Source organism: Rousettus aegyptiacus, unplaced genomic scaffold (assembly GCF_014176215.1).
Source record: "Rousettus aegyptiacus isolate mRouAeg1 unplaced genomic scaffold, mRouAeg1.p scaffold_m13_p_4, whole genome shotgun sequence".
NCBI lineage: Eukaryota > Metazoa > Chordata > Mammalia > Chiroptera > Pteropodidae > Rousettus > Rousettus aegyptiacus.
In genome coordinates, this window is record NW_023416307.1 from 132,761,405 (window position 1) to 132,784,516 (window position 23,112).

Sequence of the window (23,112 nt, forward strand, 5' to 3'; positions counted from 1 at the left end):
ATACCTGGTAGGGTTATTGACAATTAATTCACACAGCGAATTTTAGAAACCCACAGACAGTAATCATCACATAAAAATAAAATTTGAAAACCCTGCTGGGCTAGTGTCCAACCAAATGATGGTTTTTACCAAAAATTAATGAAAATGTGTAAAAGTAGAAGGAAGCATAGGCAGGTTGTGGGAACTCAAACAAATAATAGGAGAAATAATATATCGGGCTGGGGGGAAGTGTATCAATCTGCAATTTATTTTTGAATTTTAGTCTCACCGTGAATCAAACTGCTGTTGTGGAACTTGATATCATTAAATTGGTGAATATTTATTGACAATCTGCTTTAGCTCTCCTAGGGAAAATCCATCATGCCATGCTACAGCCATGCCACCCTGAACATGCCTGATCTTGTCTGATCTTGGAAGCTAAGCAGGGTTGGGCCTGGTTAGTACTTGGATGGGAGACTACCTAGGAATACCAGGGGTTGTAGGAGTTTAAAAAGAAAATTTATCACAATTTAATACCCCACCCAGTTTCCATTTAAAGTTTTTCCAAAAGAGAAATTCAGTTCACTTGATGTTTGACTAAATATTTGACGTTTTAAAAAGCCAGGTTAACTCAAAATAGATTAAAAACTTAAAGGTTAGACCTGATATCATAAAACTCTCAGAAGAAAACATAGGCAGTAAACTCTCTGACATTGCTCTTAGTAATACTTTTTTAGATATGTCTCCTCAGGCAAGGGAAACAAAAGGGAAAAAATAAACAAATGGGATTATATCAAACTAGAAATTTTTTGCACAGCAAAGGCGAGCATAAACAAAGCAAAAAGACAGACTACTGACTAAGAGAAGATATTTGTCAGTGATACATCCAATAAGGGGTTAATATACAAAATATATAAAGAACTCACACAACACCAAGAAGACAAACAATCTGATTAATAAATGGGCAGAGGACCTAAATAGACAGATTTCCAAAGACATACAGATGGCCAATAGACATATGAAAAGATGCTCAATACCACTAATCATTAGAGAAGTGCAAATTAAAACCACAATGAGATACCACCTCACACCTAGCAGAATGGCTGTCATCAATAAATTAACAAACATGTGTCGATGAGGATGTGGAAAAAAGGGAACTCGTACATTGTTGGTGGGATTGAAAATTGATGCAGCCACTATGGAAAAACAGTATGGAGGTTCATCAAAAAAATTAAAAATAAAACTACCATATGACCCAGCAATCCCACTCCTGGGTATTTATCCAAAGAAATCCAAAACACTAATTTGAAAAGATATATACATCCCTATGTTTATTGCAATATTATTTACTATAGCTAAGATATAGATTAAGTTTTTAATCTATTTTGAGTTAACCTGGCTTTTTAAAACGTCAACCTAAGTATTCATAGATGATTGGTACACATATATACAATGAAATATTACTAGGCCATAAGAAAGAATGAAATCCTACTATTTGCAACAACGTGTATGTAACTAGAGGGTATTATGCTTAGTAAAATAATTCAGACAGAGAAAGACAAATATCATGTAATTTCATTTATATTTGGCATCTAAAAAACAAAATAAACGATAAAACAGAAACAGACTCGTAGATAGAAAGAACAAGCTAACGGTTGCCAGTTGGGGCACCTGGTTGAAGAAGGTGAGGGATTAAGAAATACAAATTGTTAGTTATAAAATATTCATGAGAGTATAAAGTACAGCATAGAGACTATAGACAATAATATTGTAATAACCACGATGTCAGGTGCATACTAGACTTATCGGGAGGAACACTTTGTAAGTTATATAAATGTCTAGCCACTATGTTGTGCAACTGAAACTAATACAATATTGAACAAGCCTTAGACGTTGAACAAATGTTTGGAAAATATAAAAAAATAAAAAGGAATAAAATACTTAGGAATAATTTTTGAAAACCAGTTTAAGATTTCCTAAAATCTTGTTTTCTCCACCAGCAAAATTAGGAAACAATGTATCTGCATGACGGGATTTTTCTGAAGAATAAATATAAAGTGTTCGTCACATGGTGCTCATTTAATATCTGCTCTTATTATTCGTTTATGATTTTACCTTTGAAAATTTGACAAGGTTGTACAAGAAAACGTGCTCTGTATTTTTGACTGCTTTGAGGAATTAGATTCCATTTTTGGATAATTAAACTGTAAGCCTGGTTAGGTAAAAGATTTATTTATATAAATTAGTGTTATAGATGGAGGTATACAGTACCACTATGAAATCATCTTATCAAAGCCTCTAGATTTAACTACCAAGATACAGAAAACACGGAGGATATAAGAACATGTTAAATGACACAATGGAGATGCAATCAGTAAAATCCAGAATGTAGATGTTATGGATTGAATTGTGTCTCCCTCCACGTCCCCCCTCCACCTGCCGCATGACTGAATGTGGATGAGGGATGCTCTGGGTCACGCGAGGGGGTTGCTCAGGGGAGCCATAGGTGACTGTGCTTGGCTAACTCTTACGCTTTCATTTTATAGAGTGGAGTACTGCATCTGCGAAGAGTACTGCATCTGAGAAGAGGCAGCAAACAGGGTTTTAGAGGCATTTGAGGAGGAAAAAAGGGAGAGATGAGGAGGCTGATCAGAAGAGGATTCTGAAGGGGACCAAGATATCCAATAGGGAACCTGAAAAGTTTTTGCTTTGTGGTGTATTAAATAAATCTTTCTCTCCAAAAAAATCTTCAGCAAATGATTTCTTCTGTTAGTGCATTGTGGATCTGATTTGAGGGACCCATCAAATACTAAGTTCAGATGGTTCAGGGGGAGAACAGATGCTGCCCAAGGGAGCCTGGCCATATTTGAAACACCAAAGTCAAACCAAGCAAATGAATGAATGAACTCCGGAACTCCTATGACCTTCCATTAGCTAAACGTAATTCCTGGCAAGGCTTGGAATCACTTTAATCCACCCTCCAACCAAGTTCTGGAACTGGCTAACTGACTCGCCATTTCCTATCCTGTTCTATCCCCAAATCCCTTCTGCTTTCTTTTCCTTCACATTGTGGGTTTGAAGAGTGAAGTGATTTCTGTAGCATAAACACTCTTTTCATTCATTCCTTAATTCTCTGTTGTGTATTGAGTGCTGTGTCAGTCATGCTTCTGCGTGTGATGGAGAATGCTGAGAAGAGACAGAATTCACAATCAGCAAGAGAGGTAAGACTGAACTATCCTATGAGGTAAGAAGAAACAGCTGCCATAGAAGAGTTAAAAATAAGTTCAAAGATGGGATCTCAGTGGGGACAGTAAGGGTAGAAGGTCGAGAAAGGCTTCATAGAAATTGCAGCCTCTCGGCCAGGCCTTCAGTTAAGTGTGACATTTAAACGTAAAGAGATAGGGATTTGGGGGTAAGGGATTGGGTGAGGGGATAATTCCTGACCCACCCACTCTGCCTTCCACATCAAAGAGCTCCTGACCTATGTCCAAGCCCCTGTGGATCTTTTCTCAAGGCTTTCCTGGCCCAGAAGGGAGCTGCACCGACATGTTAATAAAAAGAAACTGGCCTCAGGCTTCTCTACATACCCGACAGGAAACCAAGGTTCCTTTTCAACTATGACCTTCTGGGAACAGCAGACCATAGTCACCCACACAGAGAAGAGAAGAGCTAATGTCGAAAAGAGCAGTAGGATGTTACTATCAGAGGCCTGGGATGGGAGGAGGGAAGCGGAGGCCCAGAGAAAAAATGCCGTTGCTGTGTTCCCTTATCGGTGCTCAGTGAATAAATGTATGTAAATAAATCAATGAATAAATGAAAATATATATGTCTGTGTGTTGCCTTGCTTTGACTGTGAGTTCCTCGAGGGCATCAGCTGAGTCTCAACCCTCTTGGTGTCCCCAGTACTGAGCCTGGCACATTGTTTATTTTAAGTTTTTAATTAAGTTTATTGAGGTAACATTAGTTAATATAATCATATAATATTCAGGTGCACATTATCATTTGACATCTGTATATTCTATAGTGTGTTTACCACCTAAAGTCCAGTTTCCTTCAGCTACCATATATTTTATCCCCTTTACTCACTTTACCCTCTCCCTAAACCCTATATTTGATCCCCTTTACCCCATTTAACACCCCCCCCCGACTCCACCAGTAACCACTAGCCTATAGTCCATGTCCATGAGTCTCTGTGTTGTTTGTCCTGCTCATTTGTCGCTTTTAGGTTTATATCCCACATATAAGTGATATCATGTGATTTTTAACTTTTTCTGTCTGGCTTATTTCACTTAGCATGATTATCTCGAAGTCCATCCATGTTGTTGTAAATGGCAGTATTTCTTCTTATGACTGGGTAATATTCCATTGTATGTATGTACCACAGCTTCTTGAGCCAATCTTCTATCGTAGAATACTTCAGTTGCTTCCATGTCCTGGTCACTGTGAATAATGCTGCTATGAACATCGGTGTGCAGATATCTTTTGGGATATGGGTTTTCAAGTCTTTGGGGTAAATACCCAGAAGAGAGATTGCTGGGTCATATGGTAAATCAATTTTTAGTTTTTTGAGGAACCTCCATACTGTGTTCCATAGTGGCTGTCCCAATTTGCAGTCCCACCAGCAGTATATGAGGGTTCCTTTTTCTCTGCATCCTCTCCAACATTTGTTATTGTCCTGTTGATTATAGCTATTCTAACATGTATGAGATGGTATCTCATTGTGGTTTTGATTTGCATTTCCCTAATAGCTAGTGATGTTAAGCATCTTTTCATATATTCGTCGGCCATTTGTGTGTCCTCCACAGAGAAGTGTCTGTTCAGGTCCTCTGCCCATTTTTTGATTGGATCGTTCATTTTTTGTTGTTATTGAGTTGTATGAGTTCTTTGTATATTTTGGATATTATGCCCTTATCAGAGATGTTGCTTGCAAATATACTTTTCCATTTAGATGGTTGTCTCTTTACCTTGTTGATGGTTTGTTTTCCTGAACAGAAGCGTTTTAGTTTGATGTAGTCCCATTCATTTATTTTAGCTTTTACTTCCTTTGCCTTTGAGATCAAATTCATAAAATCCTCTTTAAGTCCAAGGTATATGAGTTTAGTTCCTATGTTTTCTTCTATGAATTTTCTTGTTTCAGGTCTTATATTCATTTTGAGTGAATTTTGGTGTGTGGTGATAAGACAACAGTCTAGTTTCATTCTTTTGCAGGTGGCTTTCCAGTTTTCCCAGCACCATTTATTGAAGAGGCTTTCCTTTCTCCACTGTATGTTTTTGGCTTCTTTGTTAAAAATTATTTGCCTATATAAATATGTGTTTACTTCTGAACTCTCGATTCTGCCGATTTGATTACTGTCACTTTGTAGTATAATTTGAAGTCAGGCGGAGTGATGCCTTCAGCCTCATTCTTTTTTCTCCAGATGGCTTTGGCAATTTGGGGTCTTTTGTGCTTGCATACAAATCTGATGATTTTTTGTTCTGTTTCTTTAAAAAATGCTGGTGAGATTTTGATGGGGATTGCATTACATCTGCATAATACTTTAGGTAATATGATCATCTTAACTATATTGATTCTTCCAATCCAAGAACACGGAATATCTTTCCATTTCTTTGTATCTTCTTTGATTTCTTTTAATAGGGTCTTTTGATTTTCATTATATAGGTACTTCACATGTTTTGTTAAATTTATTCCTAAGTATTTTATTCTTCATGTTGCAATTGCAAAAAGAATTATTTTTTCACTTCTTTTTCTGACATTTCATTATTAAAGTAGGAAGGCTATGGATTTTTATATCCAGAGACTTTATTGTATTTGCTTATTGTTTCTAGTAAGTATTCTTGTGGAGTCTTTAGGGTTTTCTATATAGAGAATTATGTCATCTGCAGATAGTGGCAGTTTGACTTCTTCATTTCCTTTTTGGATACCTTTTATACCTTTCTCTTGTCTGATTGCACTCGCTAGGACCTCCAATGTTATATTGGATAACAGTGAGCCTGGTACATTGTAGGTATTCAATATATGGTTGCTGAACTAGCGTTTCAGGGCTTAGGGCAGTGATTCACAAATTATGGTCCCTGGGCTTGTAGTATCAGCATTAGCTAGGGACTTGGAATGCAAATTCTTGGGTCCTCACCCTAGACATGGTGAATCAGAAACTCGGGGTGCAGTCCAGTAATCTGTGTTTTAACAAGCCTTCTTGGAGATCTTGATGCCAGTTAAAGTTTGAGAACCATTGTTATAGGATATTTGAGCCTAGAAGACTTGCTCTGGCTTCCCTTTGAATATCGAGGACTCAGATACTTTTATCTATAACAGAGATATCTTTATACTCTTCGATTAGCCCCACCCTCTTTGCAAAATAATTTTTTTAAAAAAGAGAATACCATAAAAGTATTGCCAGTGACCAAGGAAAAATAAACCAGTAATGGCAAGTTATCCTTTCTGGAAAAATTGAAACTTTGCCTGTAAAAATATATATTCAATGAGTTCAAAAACAGACTTTTTATAGAATAAAAAGAGAGCAAAGAAAAATGTCAAAAAAAATTGAGTTGTGGTTTTACATGAAACTGCCACTCCTTCCAGACAACATCACCTGGTCATCTTCCATGTCAATTCCATTGTCATCGCTTATAATTCCCAGGAGTTGCCACCAATTGATTCCTTCTGAAGTGGAAGATCCTGTTAAATTCAGTTTTCTTGATCACTGACAATGCTCCAGGACTTATGGGACAGGCAGAATTGATGAGATCTGTCCAGTGTGTGTTTGTACCTGGCAGATAAGAACAAGGAAGATTTGCATAAAGAATCAGTCCCCACTACCGTCCTCACTATGTGCTCAGTACCATGCTGCCTTTGTACAGGATATAGTTATGATTTTGTTTTTATCCTCAGGAAACCTATGATCTTACTAGACTTACTGGTTAGTGTGATGAATACACACAAAATGAATGACTTAGCCCTTAGATTAGGGCTTTTGCGCTTGCAAAGTATTTTCATAGATAGTTTCATTTGATCATGAGGCAGCATGTAGTGGCTACAGTAAAGCCCAACCTTGTTGCTATAAAATGAGTTTGTAATAAACTGGAAGTAAATCTCCCTGACTCATAATCATTCATGGGATGGCTAAAGAGGTGGATGTCATTTCAGATAGGTAAGAGACAATTGTGACTATATCTAAGAGAGCTTAAATCCAACCAGTTATGCAAGATCTGATGTGAAAAATAATGTTTATGGAATGTGTTCTTTTAATTGATCCCACTTAATAGACCACCAAGTTAGCTGATGTGCTGTTTTCTCTGTAAGACATACTGATGAATACCTACATATCACTAAAAACTTCTAGCTGATAATCCAGTCTCTTATATGCCTATCAATATATTATAGGCTTTCCTAGAGTCAGCTGAGTTTGTTCCCAAACCTGTTTATCCCAGTTGTGCTATTTTACAATTATACAGTTAAATAAAATATTATATTAACCAATGAAATAATGAGTGAAAACGTAACGAGTTCTTGGGTTTTTTTTTTTTTCCTGAAAACTAAGTTGGGTGTTGTGAAAAAACTTGACAGAAGTGTTTTTATTAAAGTAAAGTTACTATTGAATGATATGTAAATGGACAACTTTGTGATGAAACTTGTAAAACTCTGGAAAGAGTCTTCTCTGAAATGCTTCACTGGAGGTTTACATGTTACTCCACTTTAAAGAAACCTAAACTGGAAGTTGTTAATGATGCTTCATGGACTTTATGCAAGGAAAATGAGGTAGATTTTAGGGAAAGAACTTAGTTCTATATCAAAAGATTGGCACATAATAGCAAGTAAAATGTTAAATATATATATTTTTATGATTTTCTTCTTTTTCAATTTACTTAAAAAATATTCTGCTAACAAACTACATTTCTCAATTTTATTAGATAAGATGGCTTGTACTGAATTACATCTGCATGGAGCCTAAAGAAAGAAGAAGAGACGAGGAGAGTTAAGGAAAATGAAAAGTTGATGGTGTTCTCCATGGCTGTCAATCAGAGACAGGAACAGATGCAAAAAACTGCCTTTTGGAGCTCTCTCTGGGTGGAGGGTATGTTGGTTGAGCTCATCATAGATTGATGTCATTAGCTATTGGAATTATTCAGCTTTCCCTTTGTTCTGACTTCCTCTTCATCAAGAAATACTCGACCTACAACCTGACCATCTATGTACTTTTCCTCCTAGAAGAGAGTGTGCTGATGAGAGAAGACTTGAGTCCTGATTCCTTAAGTTGTTAATTATTTTTCGTTATACATTAGTGATTTATTACGATACCATTTAATTTATTTAATATTGCCTCTTGTGATGCTTCTAGTAAAAACATACTCAGAGAGGGTGGAAGTCATCCAACAGTGTTAATATATCTGCCAATTTTTAAACGTTGGCAACAGATTCGAAATGTTCCAATACTGCATGTGATCCAAATGAAACCACCAGTTTGCAATTCATGCTCTAGGATCTATGATGAAGGAGACTTTTGGGGGGGGGTTTCTATTTTTGTTTTTTAGTTTTGATATCCAACTTAGAGTCTAGGTCTCTTTGGATCAGTAAATGTGTTTATTTGCCATGGATTGAGGATCTACTATGCATAAGACACAGTTCCAAATTACTTGCACACGTTTAAATAATCCTTATGATCTAGCAAAGAAGGTTTTACTATTTTCATTTTATAAATTAAAAAGCAGAAACTCAGAGAAATTAGTCAATTTACCCAAGCATGTACAGCTAGACAGATATTATATAGACACTATAAGGTGCTATGATAATGATAATTACAGATTATTGAGGGCTTCCTCTGTGCCAGGCACATTTTATTAAGCACTATATCCCATTCGATTATTTTACACCAATACTATGAGGTGGATACAGAGTAAGCAGATATCCCCAAGAGCCTTTAGCCAAGATAAGGATAATGATATGACTTCCCTACACTTACTGAGGTATAGTTGATAAGAAACCATAAGAAGGAGGGATTTTAAAAAATGGAACAAAATAGATCCCAGAAGAAGTTCCAGACATGGATAGAAACTTTGCATACAACAGAGCTGACACCGCAGGTTGATAAGAAAAGTATAGACCATTCAAAAGTTGACACTAGGAAAATCAGATGTACATATGGGGAAAAAATTGTATTCTTACCTCACACCAATCGCAACAATCAATTCTAAGTAAATCAAAGAATTGAGCGTGCAAAGGAAGACTTCAAAACTTTTAGAAGAAAAACAGGAGAATGTCTGATATCAATGTAGAAAAGAATTTTCTAAATAAAAAACGAAGGTACAAATTATGAATGAAAGTATTATCAAACTCACCTCCATTAAAATTAAGAACTTCTGTTTATCAAAGTACAGCATGGGGAATATGAGCAATAATATCGTAATAACTATGTTTAGTGCCAGGTGGGTACTAGACCAATCGGGGAGAATCACTTTGTAAATATACAAATGTCTAACCACTACGCTGTTCACCTGAAACTAGTACAAAATAATAGTGAATGTCAACTGTAATTCAAAAATTAAAAAATTAAGAAAACAAGAAGCAGAAATATACAAAATATTTAAAAAATTAAATATGTTATACTCTAGGAAAAGAAATTTGCAAAACATAACTGACAAAAAAGTTTTATCAGAAAAAGTATGTTTTATAAAATACATATTTATAGACATAAAACACATATACACATTTTATAACATATCTTAAAATTAATTTTTAAAAAGGCAAAGTCTAATTGAAAAAATAGAAAAAAGTCACAGAAAGCCATTTAACAGAAAAGAAACCATAAATATCCTATAAACATATCCAAACATGTTTGATATAATTTATAATTAGGAAAATGGAAATTAAATAAAATGAGATACCATTTGATGGCCAAAAATTTTATGAAACATTTTAAGAACATGTTGATGAAGCAGCTGTGGAATAACATAAACTCTCATATACTGTTGGTGGGAATATAAATTATTCCAACCACTTTTGGAAATAATTTGGCACTATCTAGTAAAGTTGAACATGCACATAAAATGTTCCGTGTACCCAGAAGTTCCTAAGGATGTGTGTGTACACACAAACACACATACTCATGCACAAGAACCCCACATGTGCACCCCAGATCAGCTCTTATACATGTGCAACCTGAAGCATGTATGAAAATGTTCAGAGTTGTGGGGGGTTTTGTAGTAGCAAAAAGCGATAAAAAATTATTTAAACGGCTGTCAACGGGAGGATGGATGATTTTTGCCATACTTACACAATTAATACCTTGTTACAATGAAAACAAATGAACTTCAGCTGTATATATCAATATGGATGCGTCTTTCAAAATGTTAAGAAAAAAGATAATGCTGCAGAAGAATATATGCAATATAACATTCACATAAAGTACAAAAACAGGTAAAATTGAATTGTATGTTGTTAAGAGATGTATGTAAGTCTATTTTTTTAAGTGATGGAATGATACGCACAAAATTTAGATAGTGTTTATTTTGGGAGAATGGAAATCAGGAGAATGGCACAAGGTGGGGACTTTAACAGAATGATAACATTCTTTTTCTTCAGCAGAGTAGTACATCAATGAAGGTTCATATTATTATTATTAATACCTTATTCATTACTGTGAGTATAAGGTAGAAAAATGGTGATAGAACATGAAATGACTAGAATCATTAGCTATATATTTAATAACTCAAGGAAGCAATATCTTTTGGAGATATCAACTCAATATTTTCTTTTATCTTCTCTAACAACCTTTCCCTTTCCTCTACCTCCTCTGCCAAAAGAGAAAACAAAAACAAAATAAAAAATAAATGAATAATTCATATTTGAATAGAATCAGTTATTATAAAACAAACCCAATAGAAACTGATTGGTAAAACCAAGAAACCAAAGATATTCTTCTAAAGTCTGCAGGAAATGTTCTGCCATGACATTGACTGTTTACAGCCAGGTGTACCCTGTACCATATGACAGGAGCATGAGGTGGTAATAATTGGGTGACATGCAATTATAGAGACAGACACCTTGGAATTGGGGTCTTGAAGAGCTGTTGTTTTCTAAACCTAAGAGTAGATGTTTTTGTTTAAAATAATCCAGAATGCCTGGCTACATAATCTAGAATCCATCCAACCATCCATCATTTATTAATCCTCCAGAATTTATTGAGTTCTTCCTTATACCACGGCTAAGAAGGTGCTAGAGATGGTGAGGAGGTAAAGCTAATCACACTGCAAGATGATGGTGTGTGGCTGGTGTTAAGGCTTGAGTGGAGTTGGGGGCACAAGGTCACAAGCGGTTTGCTCTACTTGCTCGAGAAGTTAGGGTTTCATTATAGATGAAATGACTCTGCGTCTTGATGTGTCTTGAAAGACAGAGGAAAAGGAAAAGTTTTCAGACATGTGGTCCTCAAAAAAAATTTTTTTTGGCGTGAGCTTTTTAAAGAAAATTTATGTATAGCTCATAATTTATATGTTTACATCTAAAATTTTCCATCATAAGTTTATTTTTAAGAATGCGATTCCCTGTTTGTTATAAATACTGATATTTTAAAACAGGCCTCTTACGTAATTTTAAAAATGTTTCCAGTGGCATCTATATACTAATTTGATATATAATCAACTATTAAAAATATATAAGAACAAGGTCTTCTTAAAATATTAACCTTTAAAACAAGACTTATATAACTTAAAAAAAATGTTTCCACTGGAGTCTGTATACTGAAGGGGAGCAGAATAGGTGCTGAACTGAAGACAATCCAAGGCCCAAAAGCTTCAGAAAGAGACTTTTACCTTCTCTGTAACTGCATAAAAGAGGGTCTGGTTCAGAAAGAGGATTATCGCCAGAGCAACTACCCAGAGTATGGGCTAGGGTGTGGTTAGCTGGGGGGGAGCTCAGCAGGGGATGTTTGTTCAAATTTCTCTCAGTGTCCCATTGTCTCTGCATGCATAGCAAACATTTGCTTACTAAACATTTGCCATTTCCATCTTTCTTTGAAGTGTCTTCCTTCCCTTTGAGGCCTTAGATTCCTACCCCCTTCTCCTTAGCTCAGGATGCCTTATAAGCCTCAATTGCCTGACTTTTGGCTCGCATACATAATAAATTAAATTTGTTCTTCTCCTGTTGACCTGTCTTATATCAATTTAATTATTAGGCCAGCCAAAAGAACTTAGAAGGGTAGAGGAAAAATTGTTTTCTACTGTAGTACCATAGTGATTTGATATTATTGTTTTAGAAATGGTAGAACAAACTCTTCTTAAATGTTGCATTATTCTTTCTTCTCTTTGATTTACATTTCCATTCCTTCATCTTACATAACTTTATCCTTATGAAACATACTTCATATTATATTTTTCTATAATAAAAAATGTATATAAATCGTAGTTCAGAAGTCTCTAACTATTCTCTAAATGTTCAAACATTTCTTCATACAATAATTATTGGTATATAATTGATAAAAACAACATAAATATATACTTTTTGGTAATTTTTATTATTAAACAAAATTTTTATTGGAAGTAGATCTCTTCCTGAGATGGATAGGTTATCTGTCTTCACTTCGCTCTACTTTTTAAAAGCAAGTAACACATTTATGTTGACTATTAGTTATTGCTAAAATGGAATAAGATTCAGCATCAATACCCACCCTATTTTTTCTTTTTTTATAGATGTAAATGCTAAGAAATTTTATTCATACTTAAGGAGTGGGATTTGAAAGTTTGTTATAAAAAATACCATCTAATTCTTCAAATTTTTTCAGTTACATGCAAAATTATTTTTGAATAACTGTCAGTGAATAATTCACATCTCCTTCAACTTTGTTGAGAGCGATGAATCAATACCGTTTGATTCGTGAAAATATTTGTAACCAGTTATTAGAGTTAGTCACTTTCTCGACAATAACACCAATTTTCAAATTGTTGCTTTGCTTAGGAACCTGGCCTAGTTTGCACCCTGAGGCAATGTACCATTGTAAGATTTGAGATGGAGAGAGGAGGGCCTTTGTTCAGTAAAGTGGAAAGAAGTACATAGTAAAAGGAGAACTTAGAACTTTGACCTCACTCTTCCTTAGGTGGATTTTAGGAAAAAGTAAAAACTTTGAACTTTGAGAATCTGGAAATTGATTCCTTTAAGACTACTCAATACTCTACAATGTAAAGTTCTCCAGACTCTTGCTACATGGAGTGTGGTCAGTGGACCGGCAACGTTGGCATTGCCTGGGAGCTTGTTAGAAATGCAGAATCTCAGGCCCACTCCAGACCTACGGATTCAAGATCTGCCTTTAACGGAATCTCAGGGTGATTCATAAGCAAATGAAACTTTGAGAAGCACTGGGCTAGACCGCTGTCACTCTCCTTCCCCAAAAACCTCATCGTGTGCACATTGGCTCTTGTGTGGGTTCCTTCCCAGTTAAGCAATTATGATTCTGCCTTCAATTCTCCAAAAAGTCACCTGGTTCCACTACCAGCACCCTGTGAAAATCTTCTGACTCTGCAAATCATTCGAGGACTGCTTACATAAGCTTAGATGGTCCCTAAGGGCCCCTCGGTAAGTGGTAGCTGGTAATTCTCCCTTCCTTCTCACCAATAGTCAGATTTGGATAAGGGATCCGTTTTCCTCTCTGTCATTCCAGTCTGTGATTTTGAATCACTGGATGTTAAGACTGGCAAGGCCTGCCTGTGTCACAGAGAGGTTTCCTCCTATCATCCTTGTTAACATCGCGACCTTGTCATTAGGAGAGCTACAAATAGAACAGCTTTTTATTTTTATTTTTTTTAAGGGAAATAAAAGCCTATTCATATACAGGGTCAAAAGCCACTGGCTCTAGCAAGAATATGTCTGTAATTGTATTTTTGAAATATTTTGTCTTTCCTCTGATTTTGCTGTGTTGACAGTTGTGTCATCCAAGCTTGGCCTAGCCCTCTGCCCTCCCTCTTGGCTCTGTATTTACTTTTCATGTATGTGGGATTCCAGATCTACAAACAAGAGGGCCTGGCGCCAAAGCCTCCCTCTTGGGTGCAAACACCCAAGTGTCAGTGGTGTTTGGAAGCGGCAGAGCAGGCCGTGGGAGGAGGCATTTCCCTGACACCATTTTTGCTTTGTCCCAGCAGCAGCAAAGCCCATGGTATGCTGGACAGAGCAAGGGCAGCCCAGAGTTCAAACTCTGCTCCATTGCTCATTAGCAGGGCAATGTGGGCAAGTTACCTAAAATCTGAATTTCTGCGTCTCTGTCTCCAAAGCAGTCATTAACTCAAATGACAACAGGAGAATTAAATGAGACTTATTGCATCAGCAGGTAAGTGGGTGCTCTATAAAAGTTATTTTTCTCCTCTTTCTGAAACAAGTGGATAGTGTCTCTTAAAATCACCGCTTCATAAAATCATGGGATTTTAGGCTGGGGCACGTTCTTAAAAATCATCTCATTTGCTCTTGAAGAAACTAGAGGGGAAAATAATCTGCACCGATGAGTCAAGTTTCAGATTTCACAATAGCACTTATGTGGTAACAATAATTCAAGGAGATAGTGGCTAAGAAGGGACACATTTCTTTAGCTGGTAAGCCACAGATCACTGCTACAGGTTTTGAGAACTATGTCAGAACATGAACGGATAAGAGGAAAGATAATAGAGTGGAGCAGGAGCACAGTACTGAGAGTTTCCTAATGTATTTTATTTGCTGCTTTGAACAGCATTTTGAATAGTGAAATTATGTATTAACATCAGGGATTCTCAAACTGTGGTCCCTAATCAGCCGCATTAGTATCCCTTGGGAACTTGTTAGAAATGTAAATTCTCCACCCCCAGTCCAGACCAACTGAATCAGAAACCCTGGGGGTAGGACAGCAATCGGCGTTTTAGCAAACCTTACAAATGATTCAGATGCTCCTTAGAGGTTGAGAATCACTGGTTTACATTATAACAGCTTCCATCCATCTTTACCAATGCACAGTAAAATGACATCATAAATGTCTTAGCATTTTCAATTTCTCACCTCCTTGAAGTGCGTGTACTGTGAAAATTCCCAGATGTTATTATCTGCTGATTCTGGCAGAGGTATGCATGAGCACAGACACTGGCTGTACCTTCCTCCACAGCCTTGGGCGGGACTCTTTTAATCACGAAAATAGTAATAAGGGAAAAAGTAAGCAAGTGAAGCTGATCGCACTTCTGTTCACTAGAAATACCTTTCCTCTGGAGTTATGACATATTTACGACTTCGTCACAAATTATACAAATCCCTAGGTTTTCATTCCCACAATTTAGCAATCCCATCTCCAGATGTGGTTACAGCGAAGCCCTGTGTTGTCTGGAATATGGCTGCATCCTGACGATGTCCTGGTGCCCCACAGGCAGACACTCTGGGCGCCTTGGGGTCAGGGATGGTGTATCATCATCACTTGGGTCCTACCTTCCGATTATCCTGAATTTTCTGTGTCATATTTAAAAGTCAAAGAGAAAGCTAGAAGTTAAAAGCTGGTACCACATTCTGCCTCTAATTGATCTTCTTGTTTCATTGGCTATTTATGTGTCTGTCTCAGTCCCCCAGAGTCAGGTTCCGGAGTCAAGGGCAAGTGTGATCTGTTTAATTTCTCTTCCACAAGGTAGGCGTGAAATAGATGTTCAAGAACATGACTGAAACTGAAGCCCAGGGAGGCCGAGACTGGCTGAAGGCTCTGGAGCGCTTTTGAATATCCACAGCTGCTCTCTATTGCTCCTTTTGTTGCCCCATCTCTGTTTATTGTGTGGGTGTTTATTACCGCCTTTATTTCCACATGGTATTCTTGAGAGACTTTGTAAAATGATTGACTGTTATTCCCCCAAACTCTGCAGAGATCGGGCTTTGTAAAAATAGTGGAAAACAGGAGATTCACAGCTAAAAGCTCCCTAATGAGGACTCGAGCATGTTATTTTCAACATTCAACTCCCAAGTTTGAATAATTCATGAAAAAAAAAAATCTGTTGAACTAGAAATGACTGGGCTATTTTAATGAAAGTAGAGATTTGGAACATTTTAGAGCTGGAGATTACACTAGGGAACTGAAGGCAGGGAGAGGAAGCCCAGCAAACAGTGAATTAGTGACCTTAGGTCTCCTATGGCCAACACCCTCGTTATTCAAAGTCACATCGTGACTAGTGGTTAATCCAAAGTTAGAACTCAGACCTCGAGGTTCACATGCCCAGCTCTCTGCCCTGAGCCGCACAGCCTGCCACAAGACACCAGAGCGGGGGGCAGACTCAAGGTCCTGTTCTCTTGTATTGCTGGGCCACAGAAGACACAGGCAGATCACATTTCCTTTTCTATCTTCGGTCTAGCCCAGTTGGTCTTAACTGGCTGTGCATTAGAACTCCTGAGGAGCTTTTTAAAAGTATGGATGCCCAGAACCTACCTCAGACCCGAGGAAATCAGTCTGTGGGGTGGGGCCCAGCCCTGTGTTTTTAAAGCTCCCTAGGTGATTCCGATCTGAAGCCAAGTTTGAGAAACACTGATTCTAGCCCTTCTCCCTCTTGTCTGCCTATTCTCTGGAAGGTCAGAATCCTTCTCCGAATCCTTTAGTTTTCTTTTTGCTAGCCCACAGTTTACATTATGGGTCCTGCCATTCCAAGCCATTTAAGACATTAGCGAAAACTTAAGCCTTGCAGTCCCTTCCTCGTCTACTCATCTCTCTCTCAGTTGGCTGTGTCTCGGTGTCCCTCGCCCTGGCCTACACAAGGTCACCCCCACAGAGCCTCACTTTCCCTGCACCTTCTCTCAGGGTCTCCCTTCTCCTGGGCCCCACCTGGGGCAGCTTTGAGGCTGGACTAGAGGAACTAGGAGACCAGGCTGGCTGGATGGAAGGGAGGGCTGTGCCTGTGATTATTGGTCCCAGAGGGAATAATTTTTGCAGCAGCTCTTCTTTTTCTCTTGCTGGCTAGGTGTGTGGGTGTGCAGCAGGCATTTGCTAGGAAACGTCAGCAAAAAATAAAACTTTTCAAGCTTCAATTCTGCAGACAGATTGAGAGGCCTCCCAACAGTTCAGAATTGCCGAATCTGGCTCCATCCACCCACTTACCCCCCAGGAAGTGGTAGGTTGAGTTAGATGTGTTATGATTTGTTAACAGTGGCCTAGCTTATGGGAGTTTAAATCATGAGGGTGATACTTTAAGGTAAACCAGTCAACAGAAAATTATTGAACACTCAGTGCATGCAAAGCACTGTGCCAGGCACTGATAAAACCAAGAGGAAGGTCGCCTCTGCTAAAGGTGTTTTATGATCAATGGAAGGGAGGAAGAGAGGTTTGAGGGAGGCAGTAGTCACTCTGAAGTTCACAAAGAGCGGAGACTGAAACTCAGTTCCTGACTAGGCAGGAATAGGAACTAAATAAAAAGAGCCATAAAAGGGAAAGGAGGTGGGGGTGGCAAGGTGATAATTGTATGTTTAACTTCCTAGGATTCAAAGTCCTGAAACTATTTGCCTCACCCATGCTCACCAACCATATCGGAGCCTCCATATTGTTTTAACCTTGCTGTTTTGACCCCGAAGACATTCCAATCCCTTGGAGAGCTTAGCAAACGCTATCTCAAGACAGCTGTAGCTTCTTTCTCAATCTGTCTCTGTCTGTGTGTCTTTTCAACATTTTCTGACTCCCACACTTTATCTCCCTTTCTATCTCTTAGATTTATAACATTTTTTTTTTCATGAATCAGTAAAGAAATAAATCCAAGCTCTCAGCCTGCGATCAAAGTAATAATGAATGTTGCTGATAGTCATGATCAACACAAAATAAGATTAACAACAGCTAAAACTACATACAGAAAAGAAAGTTACTGACAAAAAATTGCCAGTATTGAATCTCAACAAAATGTAGATGTTTCAGTCTGGGAAAAACTGATAGTCATGATCAACACAAAATAAGATTAACAGCTAAAACTACATATAGAAAAGAAAGTTACTGACAAAAAATTGCCTGAAGAATCGAATCTCAACAAAATGTAGATGTCTCAGTCTGCGAAAAACTGGATTTGGTAGACATAATGTCCATGAAAATAAACTCAGAAAGGCAGATGTTATAATTAGTAAAATTGACATGAACAAAAACCTGATAATGAATCAAATTTTATTATAAAATTTAAGCATAAAAAAATTGATGCCAATGAAAATAATTCCAATAAACTATAATAAAATGGTAAAAACTGGCAGCGAAACGTGCTCTAAGGGAAATTGATCAATGAATTTCATTACTTAATGACATTTGTTTTAGAAGTTACTTTCTTGATGGAAATCTATCAGCATTGGCATAATTCTGATTAAAATGTTTGTGGCCAAACTTCCATTAGGTTAAAATAACAGTCAAAAAATACCATGACCCCAGATATTTGAGTCCTGCTGAAGAGGCAGCAAGACTGAAGCTAAATCACAATGCCAGGAAAGGGCTTAGGAATCTGTATTTCTAAAAGAATGCTCTGCCTTTTGAACCCCGATTTAAAAAACCAACTGTTTAAAATATTTTGGTAACAAGTAGGGAAGTTTGACCATAAACAAGATATTAGATAGTATTAAGCAATTATTATTAGGTAGACTAATGATATTACAATCCTGTTTTTTAAAAGTCCTGTTATGAACTGAATTGTATTCCTCCAAAATTCATATGTTGAAGCTCTAACCTGCAATGTAACTGTATTTGGAGATAAGGTGTTTTAAAAGGTAACTAAGGTTAAATGAAATCATAAGGATGGGGCCCTAATCCAATAGGACTGGTGTTCTCATAAGAAGAGGAAGAGAGATCATGATTGCCTGCACACAGAGAAAAGGCCATGTGAGGGCACAGTGAAAAGGTGGACATCCGTAAGCCAAGGAGAGAGGCCTTGGGAGAAACCAAACCTGCTGACACCTCAATCTTGGATTTCTAGACTCCAGACCTATTACAGACTAAATTTTTGTTGTTTAAGCCGCTGAGTCTATGGTATTTTGTTATGGTAGCCCTAGCAAACTAAGACAGGTCCTTACAGAGTACAGATACTGACTGAATTATTTATGAGTAGAACAATATTGTGTCTGAAATTCGCTTTAAAATACTCCAGAAATAAAAACTGAGAGTAGGGTGTTAGATGAAACACGACTGACTGAGATTTGACAATTATTGGAGCTGGTTAACAGGTACACGGAGGTTCATTATATTATTCTCTTCTGCTGTAGAAACTGTTTGAAAACATCCAAATAAGTTTTAAAAAATTGACATGAACAATTGTACAGGTGATTTTGATGCATATCCAAGTAGATAAATACTGAGAAAGGGTTTCCCATAATCTTGGGTTCTAACCTGGGCTGCTATGGTCTGGAATACATTTGTTACTAACATATATTTATAAATAAAATTTTAACTAAATATAATAAGGCAGTAGGGAAAGGAATCAAAATATTAACTGTAGGCAGTGGGACTGTGGCCAAGGGACAATCAGGGGAGAAGGAATCAGCATTTATTGAGCACCTACTGTGTACTAGGTCCTTTGTCAAAATTATCTTTAGATGCTCACACAGGTCTATAAAGTAGACTTTAAATTTTTTAATATTTTTAAAAAGTTTTAATATGAGGACACTGAGGCCCAGAGAGGATGAACTAATTTTCAAGAATACTCACTAGGAAGTGGCCGATTTGAATCCCATCTGTCTGCCTCCAACGCTTGCATTCTTTCCCTACCCATTACCTACCTTCTCCCTAGATATTGCCAAATGCCAGATCATAAAGGGCACAGGAATATGAGGAGGATGAGGTCATGGAGAGACATAACCAACAAAGGCTAACAAAGAACTTGGGCTTGGAGGTAGGTTCTGGAGGTGGAGTAAAGGACATGAGAACACTCCAGGTGTGGGGAGGGATGGCGAGATGCAGAAACTTTGTAACAGGTAGAAAATGAGGTGAGAATGAGAGGCCATCGTAGACTCCTGGGGAGATATGGTGAGGGCAGGATTGGGTTATAGGGAGTAGAACCGAAAGAGAAGGTGTTCCAGAACTTGGACAAGGTCAATAAAGATAACAGATTTCAAATGTAGGTGGGAAAATGATGCCTCCCTCACTAGGTGAGGGAAGCCAGGAGGAAGTTTTTTTCAGGTGGGGCGAGAAGAAAGGGATGAATTCAGTTTAAACATGTAGAACTGGAGATGGCAGTGGAAAATCCCAGTGAAGAAACCCAGATAGCAGTTGGGTTGACAGAATTTTAGACTTGAAAAATTGTCTGGTCCACCTCTTCATTCAAGAAACATAAGTTCAGGAAGTAACCAGTTTGCGCCCTGGGACTACAAAGATTTGGCTCCTCAAGTCTAGCACTATGGTGAAAAATGTAATCATTTATTCTTTGCATGTCTACTATATTCCAGGCACTGTTCTAGGTGTTGTGGATGCAACCAAAGGTCCCGGAAGTAGATAAATTGCTTGGATCATTGTAAAGGCCTTTTTTGGGGACCTTCTTCCCTTCCTTCTTTTTTAAAAAAAATTTATTTTATTATTAGTTTCAAGTATACAATACTGTCAGCACCAAGCTGATGGAGGAGGGAAGGTTTTGGCGGTGAGACACCCAGTTGAAAGAACTCATGAGGAGTCGATGTGAGAACCAAACGGCAGGCACAAACTTTATTGCAGGGAGCGCACTTCTGCGCTGGGGGACCTCATGGGCTTTGCACATGTCAGAGAACAATCGTGGCATCCTGCCACACGTGTGTGATACGGCAAGCCGAATCATGCTTATACAAGCTAGGTGCAGACGCCCTGGTACAGTAATGTGACATTCTAAATCTGGGGTCCTATCCCTGGCCACGAGCCTGGATCACAGCCAGACCTGGGACCAGCAAGGCCTGGGGCCCACAGGCACATTGGTTAGACATTTTAGTTTGTTAACTGGTCTTCTTGCTTCCATCCTGGCATTTCCTCTATTTTCTTTCTCAGACAGTAGCCATTCGAGTTGCTATGTTATGGGATATAGTCTATGGAAATTGACTAAATGTAAAAGGAACCCCCAGACTGTGCTGTGGAATGCACAACCTGTACGACTATACGTGACGGCCCTGGGAAAGTGGTTCTGTTAGACGTCAGATCACATTACTCCTCTGCTCAAAACTGTCCAGGAACTCTACTCTCTGTTCCCTGGATGTGCAAGCCGTGCTCCAGCCTCCGAATCTTTGCACTGCCGCTTTCCTCTACCTAGAAAGCTCCCTGCCATTTAGCCATCCAAATCTCCCTCGAGGCTTTACTCAAATGTTACCATTTCAATGAGGCCTTCCTTGACCACTTGTTTTAAATTGTAATTATCTCCAATTCCCCCTGCTACACCCCCAACATCCTACACCCTGTTCTTTTTTTTTTTTTTTTTTGCCTTATTACTTGTTTCTTTTCCACACGGTATTTCTTTTAATTTGTTAAAATTGTCTGTCTACCTTCAGAATAGAAGCTAGAGACGGGAAGTGCTTTTTGTTCCATTAGTTCACTGCTCTAACCCTAAGAATTACGAACAGTGCTTGGCACATAGAAGGTGCTCAATGAACGAATGAATTCAGCATTACAGCATAACAGAGTAACTAACAGAATAAATACGTGGACAAAGTGCTAAGGAATTAAAAACGGGTGCCAATTCCATCTACCTGAGAATGTAGGGCAAGTTTTACAGAAGACATGACAATTGATCTGGGAATCGAAAGAGATGATAGATGGGTCAGGCAGATGTGGTAAACTGAATAATGACCCCCAAAGATATCCAGGTCCTAATCCCTGGAGCCTGTGACTGTTATCTTAAATGACAGAAGAGATTTACAGACCTGATCCTTGAGATTGGGAGATTATCCTGTATTATCCAGGTGAACCCTAGGTGCAATTACAGAAGCCTTATAAGAGGGAGACAAAAGTAGATTTAGCAGCAGGAGAAGTCAGGTGACAATGAGGTAAGATGCTTTGCTGCTGGCTTTGAAGATGGAGGATGGATCCACAATCCAAGGAATGCAAAGAATACAGCTCTAGAGGTTGAAGAAGACAAGGAAACAGATTCTTCCCTAGAGCTTTCCAAGGGAAGATGACCCTGCTAACACCTTAATTTCAGTTTAGTGAAACTGATGCAGACTTCTGACCTCTAGGACTGTAATAGAATAAATGCATATTGTTTTAAGCCACCAAGTTTGTGGTAATTTGTTATAGCAGCCATAGGAGTCTAATGCAGGAGGTATGGGCATCCTAGTAAGAGGAAATAGAATGTGCAAATTGGAGAAGTGGCAGCATGTTCAAGAATCCCCTGAGATGTTTAATGCACTCGAGTTAGACAACAGGAAACGGAGAAAGATGGAGTTGGAGAAGTAGCAGGGGCTAGGTTGTGAAGAGCCATGTAGATCATGCGAAGGAGCTGAGTGGTATTCTATTGGTGTAGGAGAGTGCAGTGAATGCTGTGGCTGCCCAGATCCCCCTTTTCGGGACTGAGGGCTAATTCTCTTGGCTGCTAGCAGATGGTCCTTACTCTTAGCCCTCTTCTACTCTCTTTCCTAAAGACAATCACCTCGCCCAGGCTCATGCCAGTTTCTTAGGGCAGCCTGCAACAAATGACTGGTCTACAGAGGAGTACAAAGACTCCGTCGATTTCCCCCCAATTCAAGAGGACTCTAAAGGACCAACCCAGTTTCAGAACACCCCCTTGGGATTAGCGGAATCCTTGTGATGACTTCTCCATGTGTCCAATCCTGTTCAATTTCCCCATGTGTCCAATCCTGCTTCCTTCCCTCCCTTTCATGAGTGTTAATTTCAAGAACCTTCCTTAATAAACATCCAACATGCGAGTCTCTGTCTCATTCTGCTTCCCTGGGAACTCGCCCTGGCAGGGTGAGCTACGAAGTCTTTAAGCAAGAGAATAAAAAGTGAGATTTGGGGGGGAGCTGGTGGTGGTTACTCAGATCAATCTGAGGATGAGCTAGGTTGGGGAGAGTCTGGAAGAGGGATCGGTGAGGAAGCTGGGGCAAAATTCCAGGTGAGAGGTAAATTCTGGACAAGGAAGAGGCAAAAGAAACTCTATGTGTAGTGATCAGCTTTTCCATAAATAGCTTTGTGAAGAGAAGGTATTTTTCCCAGAGAAGCCTAGTCCATTGCAAGGATGTAAAAGAAGTCCTTCCCCATGATG

The 23,112-nt window shown here is 38.4% G+C and overlaps 1 pseudogene; it reads left to right on the forward strand.

The window, feature by feature from the left end:
- The first annotated feature begins 366 nt into the window (after positions 1–366).
- LOC118602526 lies at positions 367–485 on the forward strand (annotated as a pseudogene).
- Positions 486–23,112: the final 22,627 nt, after the last annotated feature.